Source organism: Excalfactoria chinensis, chromosome 2 (assembly GCF_039878825.1).
Source record: "Excalfactoria chinensis isolate bCotChi1 chromosome 2, bCotChi1.hap2, whole genome shotgun sequence".
NCBI classification, from domain to species: Eukaryota; Metazoa; Chordata; class Aves; order Galliformes; family Phasianidae; genus Excalfactoria; species Excalfactoria chinensis.
Window position 1 is genome coordinate 73,402,528 of NC_092826.1, and position 8,393 is coordinate 73,410,920.

General features: G+C 35.8%; 1 protein-coding gene across 4 annotated transcripts in view; it reads right to left on the reverse strand.

The window, feature by feature from the left end:
- CDH10 (cadherin 10) overlaps positions 1 to 3,906 on the reverse strand; it is a 91,442-nt gene extending 87,536 nt beyond the window's left edge. The window contains exons 1-2 of one of the 4 annotated variants that reach the window (XM_072327269.1): positions 3,685 to 3,906; positions 3,282 to 3,440 (exon numbers count right to left, since the gene is read on the reverse strand). The gene's annotated coding sequence lies outside the window, so the exon portion shown is untranslated. Of the gene's footprint in view, positions 1 to 3,281; positions 3,505 to 3,684 lie in introns of those variants that run through there. The other 3 variants (XM_072327267.1, XM_072327270.1, XM_072327271.1) reach the window with 3 other exon arrangements.
- Positions 3,907 to 8,393: the final 4,487 nt, after the last annotated feature.

Here is an 8,393-nt window from a genome sequence, read left to right on the forward strand (position 1 = left end):
AGTTTTAGGGAACATTTAGTCCAAGAGAGAGCTCAGAATGCTATTATTTCTTGATTGTATCTTGAACTGATGTTTCTGCAGAAGTTGGACATTAGAGGAAAGCACTCTTTGTAAAAAATCAAGTGTCCACATTAGATTTGAAAGTGCAGGATGTGCAGTGTGTGTGTCATAAAGTGTGGCCAACCAAGTTTTCAGTGAACCATACCTTGAATGAGTGTTTGCTTAGAGCTGCATAATTTCCAGGGCAAATTAAGGTGTTCCATGGTGTGCTTATGTGTAGTCACTTCATAATATTTTACTTTGGAATACTTCAATTGTTAACAGGAAAAGAAGTTTGCTTCTGAATTTCAATACTTCTCTCATTATAAATACATCTAGTATATAATTAAATATCCCATAATAATAATAATAATAATAATAAAACAGCAATGAAGAATATGTATTTACATGGATCACAAAGAATTCACAAGATGTTTCTTAGACTGTCATATTTGGCCTATTAGCTTGTCCAATTACTCAGTCTTTCTTTTCCATTTCTATTTATTAAGAATGCCAAATAATGATGTGCAGATTTTTCAGGTGTACAAGCAAGAATATATTGCAGTGTTTTATTAGTATGTGCTTACAAATTAGATTTGTAATAATGAACTCATTAAAAATACTGTGATAACAATCAGACTGTTCACCCCATTGCTACACTTCAAAAATATTTGTCTAAATTTGACCCTTTGCACAAGTGCTGCAACCTAGTGGTGTGATAAGATATAAAATTACTCTTCTTTGAGGGTAGTGAATTTTCACCTGCCACCTGGCTGTGAACATGGTTAACAGGCATAGAAACTATGTTATCTCAGAGAACTACCTAGATGAGAAAGGCTCTGTCCCAGTCATTTGCTTCTTTGGGAAATCATGCTGAGAGTAGGAAATGATTGTCTCAGAAACAGTGGTGGTGATTATTCTCAGATTAATCTTTTCTGTCTTTTACAATGAGCTAACCAAAAAAAAAAAAAAAAAAAAAAAGAGTAGAAATGATATAACTTAACTGAATTTGTATATTGGTGTGCATGTATAGGTGTGTATGTTATGAATATCTATTTACATTCAATTAATGATGAGCTTATTTGCTTTAACATGTAGCAAAATCTTTACGTATTTTTCAACTACATCTGAGCACAGAACAGTAACCACAGTGTTTATTCTGAGCATATTTCACTATTTCATTAGTTTCTTTGCAGATTTTTTGTCTACTGAGAACATGCAAATAGGAAGTTTTAATAGATCTACACTCATTTGCTCTAATGCAAAACCAGCAAGACCATTACAGTCTACAACTTCCTACATGTCATCCTAGATTTTTCTATTTTATAGCAAACTGTTGCAAATGTTTATAATTGTTACAAAATTATAAACACAAACTCTTGGTGATGTGAGCAATCAAGGTCTTGTCCAGAGCCACCTAAAGAAACAAAAAATTCTCATCTGCTTTCTTGTTTAAATATCTGTATTATAATTAACACTCCTCAGACATTACAAAGTTCCTACTGAAGAATATCAAATCATCTTAGCTGCACACAAGGAAAACATGGACATAAAGCTAAACTAGAATTAGCAGAAACAGCTACAGACATGACCATTTCTTTCATATTATTGTTCAACAAAGTATATAAAAATTTGAGAAGAACCCCCTCAGGCACAAACTACATTATCAATTTCTAATCTGAGTACTCATGTCCTGATGCAAGCCCATATACTGACTCTAAAAAACTGTTTTTCAACTCTGGGAAAAATAGCTTCTCTATTTGCCTTACCCAGTTCCCTAAGTTCATTGTTTCTTCCTTTGCCTCTTTGAAAACAAAACAGACAGGCATTTCATTCACAAAGTATCCAATTAAGATAGAAGTTTAAGTAACAGGAAAATCTCAATAAATGCTTTTACCAGACTCATTATATTCCTGGTACATGGCATACTTAAAAAGGATTTAGATATTCAGTACAGTCCAATCTCTCATCTCTCCTTTCCCCCTCCAGTAACATTGCCATGTAAAAGTAGACACTACTACCACAGAGAAAGTAAAAAGAAAAAATAAAAACAATGAGATATAATTCTTCACAAACCCACTTCCTCACACCATGCACAACCTCACACACTCGTTTATGAGAACACACATACAGAAACAACAAGTTGTATAATTTATAAATATATATATATATATCTTAAAAGCAATGGGTGTACAGTTGGGTTAATACAGAGGCTTTTACTGAAATGAAAGATGAAGATTATAGGAAACAACTCCATTTGTGTGAAAGCAATGGAGATGATAGGTCAGTTTTAAAATGCTGGTTGCTATTTGTCTCTGATTACACGTGCAGATGCCTTCTCTTAAGCTAAAGGACTGTTAGATTTTTTATGGCTGCAACTAGTATCATGTGCTGTATTAGTCTATGGCAAATTTCTCATGCAGCTGACAATGCCACCAATAGTTAGTAGTTGGGAACATGGATTTAGTCTTGTACTGTGCTGCATTAATTTAACACCACATCAAATATGGATTTTATTGCAGCAGTGACAATAAATGCTCACATAGGTGCAGACTAATTTTTTTCTCCCTCCCTTTTTTCTCTTTTTCCCCCATACTGAAATTACAAATTTAACAATATTTTCCCCCATTTGTGTAAATGTATCTCTCTACCTATCTTTGAAATATTGCCTGTATCCACCCTCTTTCCCTCTCCGCAGGGATTTCCTTTGTTAAAAAACATTTCCTCTAAGTGCATACAATTATTCTGAAATTCAATTCAGGGCAAAATCAATATCAGTGAAAGCTGTAACAGACTTGCACTGACATAGAGAAAGTATGGACACATACGTGCTTCATGCTATGCCCATAACAGTTACACTGTGAAACGCTGTGCCTTTTTCAATTCAAACAGTATTGTTGCTGTCCCCATTGAATTTGCAAGAACTGAATACAGATTGAAACTGCTGCTTGGAAGACAGCCTGTTTACTGGTAGAGAAAGAGAAAAGAAATTTATGAAAAGCTTAGTAGACCAATCTTGAATACATATGATATTGGTTTACTTTAAGTAGAGAATGCACAGCATCTATTCCCTATCCCTCGTCTCATTACTCCTGAGGCATATTTATGAAATGTAAAAAGTTGCATACTGTAGAACAATTTGATGCACTGCATTATATACCATGCTGCTCATGCTCTAATGACAGTGATAATAACAACAACTACAAGGAGCTTAAGGAAACGCAAATAATAAAGACTCCTACCTTTTATTCTGCTTCTGAGAGAGTGAAGTAGTGTCCACCCCAAGGAAAACTGAAGAATGAGGTATTAGAGTCCTTTTCTTGTTTGTTTTCTGCTCTTATTTGCTAAGACTGATCCCACTTGGATCTAACTCAGGCTTTTTCTCCCAGCATGACTTAACTCTGGACAGCAGAGAACCAAAGCTGAGGGGGAGCTCTCCCTCTGACTGGCTTTCATTCAGAGCTTCTGATTAAAAAAAAAAAAAAAAAAAAAAAAAAAAAAAGGACACAACACTCGCTCACCCCCACGCACGCACTGACACACACCACACACACCACACTAATGGGCACACGAGCACCGCGGCTCGCTCTTCCCGGAGGAAGGCAGCGCAGAGCCAGGCGCTGCTGCCGGAGCCGCAGCACTTACCGGGAAGGCTGGGGACCAGGAGCGCAGGCTGTGCCGAGCACACAGCGATTTGCAACTGAATGCAGTGGGAGGGTACAGAGAGCGGAGAGCTTTTTTGTTAAAGCCTGTCGCCCTCCCTTCGCTGACAGAATGGTTCTCTGTTTTTGAAGTCTAAGGTAATCAGCAGCCTCATCTACTTAGCTCGTCGCGGCAATGCGGAGAGCACCATCACTTTTTGTGGTATGCTTTTCTTGATTAAATACAGCAGCTTGTCAATACCTCAGGTGATCTTTCTTTAATGTTTATAAAATATACATTTATTTATAGAAATTAGCGTGGTGCCAAATTAAATCACACCATCAGAGGGCTCAGATACTGCCACAAAGGCAGTTTCTTCACTGAACTATGGTATCTATTAGATTAGAAACATTTCTTTCTTCTGCTCCACCAGTTTTATGATTACTATAAAACAAGACAGGTTCATATGATATTAAATATTTTCCCATTTCCAGAGGTCATCTGAGAAAAATGTCAACATCTCTCTGAATCCTCCATTCTTATTCTTTCCCCAGTTGATATTTGTGATGCCTACATTTATTTTGTTTCAGTCTCTGTATTTGGACTCCTATTTTGTGCTCCTTTTCACTAAGCTGATCTGAGCTGGTGACACATTTCCAGTGTAGCAAACTGGACTCAGCACAATCCTACTTGGATCGTATAGTCAAGTACAATCCTTTTACTTGTGATATTGTAGAGAGTTCTATGTACGTTAGTTAGATTTAAGAAATAGTCACATAAGATTAAACCAATGGATGTCAGTATTGCTCTATCCAGAAAGTGTCATAAAGGATTTACTCTGGTTGTGAAAAAAGTCATCTAAAAATGAGAAAAAAAGTAAAAATCTCTTAAACAGCAGCTTAAAAATGTATTTGTGAGTGTGGATCACATGTTCTTATTAGGCTGCTTATTTGCTTGTTTTTGGATGTCCAAAAAACAAACAAACAAACCACGCAAAAGAAACACCAAACCCAATGACTACAACAACAGCAACAAAAAAGATCTTTCTCTTGCTGAGCATCATTTCCTAATGTAAGCAACTGGTATCAGAAATGGCGCAGCACCTGAACACAGCTGTTTCATGGAAAGCAAATGAGTATATAAGTAGCACACAACAGTATGACATAGCACATCACCACCACAGACAGAAGCAAAGCATCAAAACGTTAGGAAAACCAACTCTTCTTACCACAGCTAATAAATATAGCTAGCAAATATATCTGTCATGATAGATTTTTATTCTTTCAAATAAATACAATGATATTCATTTGCTTTGGCTATACCTGGGCACAGAAATACACATGATGCAAAGGTAAAGAAATTTCTATTGCTCATTTTCTCCCCTTCCCATTACTCTGTCAAGAAGAAAGTTAGTATTACCATATGTCCATCTGAGCCTGCTTTCCAAAGAACTTCATACAGTTCTATCTCAGGAAAGGAGGTTAGTGTAGAATCTAAGTTGAGCTCTCTAATCTCTGCCAGCATTTGACATTACACTATGAAGAAAAAGACATTCACAGATCCGAATGATCCATGTGGAACTGACAATATTGAGACATCTGCACTGTCTTCCTAGTTGACCCATTTATATGAGAAAAAGTATAAAGATAAAACTCCATATTTTTGGGCAAAACATTTCACCTTGATTCTGAAGCTAAAGTTCAAGGAACCATATTTTTTGTGTCTGAGAGCTGCATTTCTGCCTCCTCAGATTTGGTCAGGCTTGGTCCATGCAGTGTAAAGCTGAAGACTCTTAGAATAGCAGTTGCACTTTCAATTTGGCACTACAGATAAATTATAGTGAAAGGAGACATAAAGATGTGGAGATTAATGTACACAGCTAGGAAGTAATTTTTTATAGCTGGACTGCTTTTTGGATAATGAACAAAATATTGAGTGTTGAAAATTAAGTTAAAAGCTTTAGTTCCTTTTAACATTTTTTTTCTTCTATTACTTAAGTTGCAAATATGAAGTGAGAAATAAAGGACAGCTAGTGTATGTGTACAAGAATTTACTTCACTCTTGTGTGTACACATACACACTGAGCACTGCACCAAATTCTGAAGTAAAATGAACAAAAACATCTAATAGAATTATTCAGAAACAAGACCTCCAGAGTCACACAGGGTGCACTTAGTCTCCATCTTGTAGAGTATGTTGGTACATTTCTGTTAACATTTTGTAACATTAAAATGTACCAAGAGATATATGAATTTATTCAGGCATAGTTTCCACAAGTCACACATGCATCCTTAAATTGGGCTAAACTTGGGATTTACTGTTCTGCTCTCAAAAAGCCATGCATTGTCACTAAATCCTTTTTCTCTTGGTATGATCAACTATTTAAAAGTCAGAGTTTTTTGTTGTTGTTGTTTTCTTTTTTTAAATACTGGTAACATATGGATATTGAAGGCAAAACAGTTATTCATCCGTATCCTCAATCCTGCACAACAGTAAGTTTAAAATAAGGTGACATCATAATCTATTTATAATACTGCCTAATACTTCCCATTAAAAGCGTCCTTTTATAGATCCTTATAAATTTACCAAACAAATTATTTAGAATTAAATTTTCTGTGTTGACTATCTACCTCAGGCAGAAATCATCTAAAAACATTTTAGCCTAAATGATACTGAGATTTTGGAGAATGAGGAAAAATTATACTGCTCAAATTTTCACACAGAAGTAAAACAGCCTTCATTCTTTGAAGGCAGAATGTGAAACTCCACAGGGTACAGCTGGCCTTTGAGTCAGAGAAGCATACCAGTGGGGACAGATTAGGTCAAGTAGCATTAAGATAAAGGAAGAGTGGTAGGAGCAGAAGGAGTGGAGGCTGGAGGATGTGTTCTTGTTGGTCAGCAAGTGAAAAAATGATATATTCTGATAAAGAACCAACAAGGAAGAAGCAGTGGAAGACCAAGGGTAGAGGCATAAATTCATGCAGACTGAATAAAATAACAAGGCAAGGAGGGGTGGGGGGGAAGAAAAAAAAGAAAGGGAATTTAAAAAAAAAAAAAAAAAAAAAAAAAAAAGTCAGACAGAAGGATTCAGGCTGTACCAAGGACTGAGAAATTTCCCTATGTAAACTCCATCTTCAAAGTGGGCAGCTTCATCCACTGAAAATTATGAGCCTACCATGAAGCCTATTCAGTCAGCAGAGGAAATTCTTTCCTTGTTTTTCAGTGCTGATTACAAATTTGCCTGATATCCCTGAAGTCAAAAGCTGAAATTGCAGAAAGATGATGAGGTGTAGGAAAGAAAAGAGAAAGAGAAAAAAAATGGAATTAGACCACATTTTCCTAAGTAGTATATAAGGAAAATTTTATCAAGCATATTAGCATTCTCTCCAGCCAACACTGGCCCACAAAGAGTAGAAAAGTATAGTATTTTCTTCAAGAAAGAGAGATCAGAGTGCATTTTTTAAAGACACCAACCAAGCAGTGAGGTGGGTGGAACACGATGATCCGATTTTTCCTTGTTTTCATTCCATGTTTGATTGATTATTAATTTCTGTAAAATTGCACATAGAAATAAATCAGTAAAAAACAAGTACTTTGAAATTAATAAATGCTAGAATTCTTTATTTGTGTGCAGCCAAAATAGATAATTATAGTGTGTACATGAAAAGACACTTTCATCCTAATTCCACTCCATCTTCCTTAATACAGTCCCTAAAGTACCCGTTGTTGTTGCACAAGGTAGAATAGCCTCTCTGTAAGCTACGGAAAGGCAACAGTTGTCTAGGAAAAAAAATTATCTTTTTGTTTCAGAAGCCAGAAAGTGTGTTGCAAATGAAGCTGCGTGGTTGGAAAAACAGAAGTTCTCAAGTGAAAATATTTCCCTTTGAACTAGATCATATCCAATCCTGTCACCTACTTCAGACCAATTTCTGTCATAGGTACTTTCCTGTTTCTAAGTTTCTCAATCGAGAGATGAGACTTATTCACAGTCATAACACACATGTACTTATAAGAGCAAAACACTGTGAAAGTCAGATCTGTGTCTTGTACCTGGTGAACTACCAACTTGTACTTTTGATTGTGGTCTCTCTTCATGCCTTAAATTCTATTTTGTGAAAAAGGGTCAGCATTATAGCCTTTCAGAAATGCTTGAGAAAGCTATACAAAAGCAAGATATAAACGTATGCTTCAAACAAGGCTAGAAACTTGACCTTCAATAATTTTAAAGCAGCACTGGTTTTAATTAAGAAAGTATTGTTAATTATGTGGCATGGACATAACTGTGCAACGAAATATTATGATTCAGGATAAGCAAATGAGTTTAGCATTTCCTAATATCTGCAAGCTTGAATGTGAAATCTTATTATTGTTTTTAACAATGACTGTGTGTGCATCCATATTTGAACATTTTAATATTTATTAAGTGACTGTGAATGTACCATGTAAGTGCCATGCAGACATAAATACAGCAACAGATCCAACACAGATTGTTTCTGAACAGAAGACATGAAAAGATGGACAACATAACATAAAAAAACATGTGGCAAAGAAAAATAGAATCAATACAGATAAACAGAGGAGAGGAGCAAGACAGTAGCAATAAAGTAACAGAGGGTCCCAAGTCAAGCAGATGGAGTGCTGTGGAGGAAAACATAGTGCTGGGAACAAAAGGCTGTTCATGAAGGAAGCAAGAGCAAACTATTTCAGAGTAT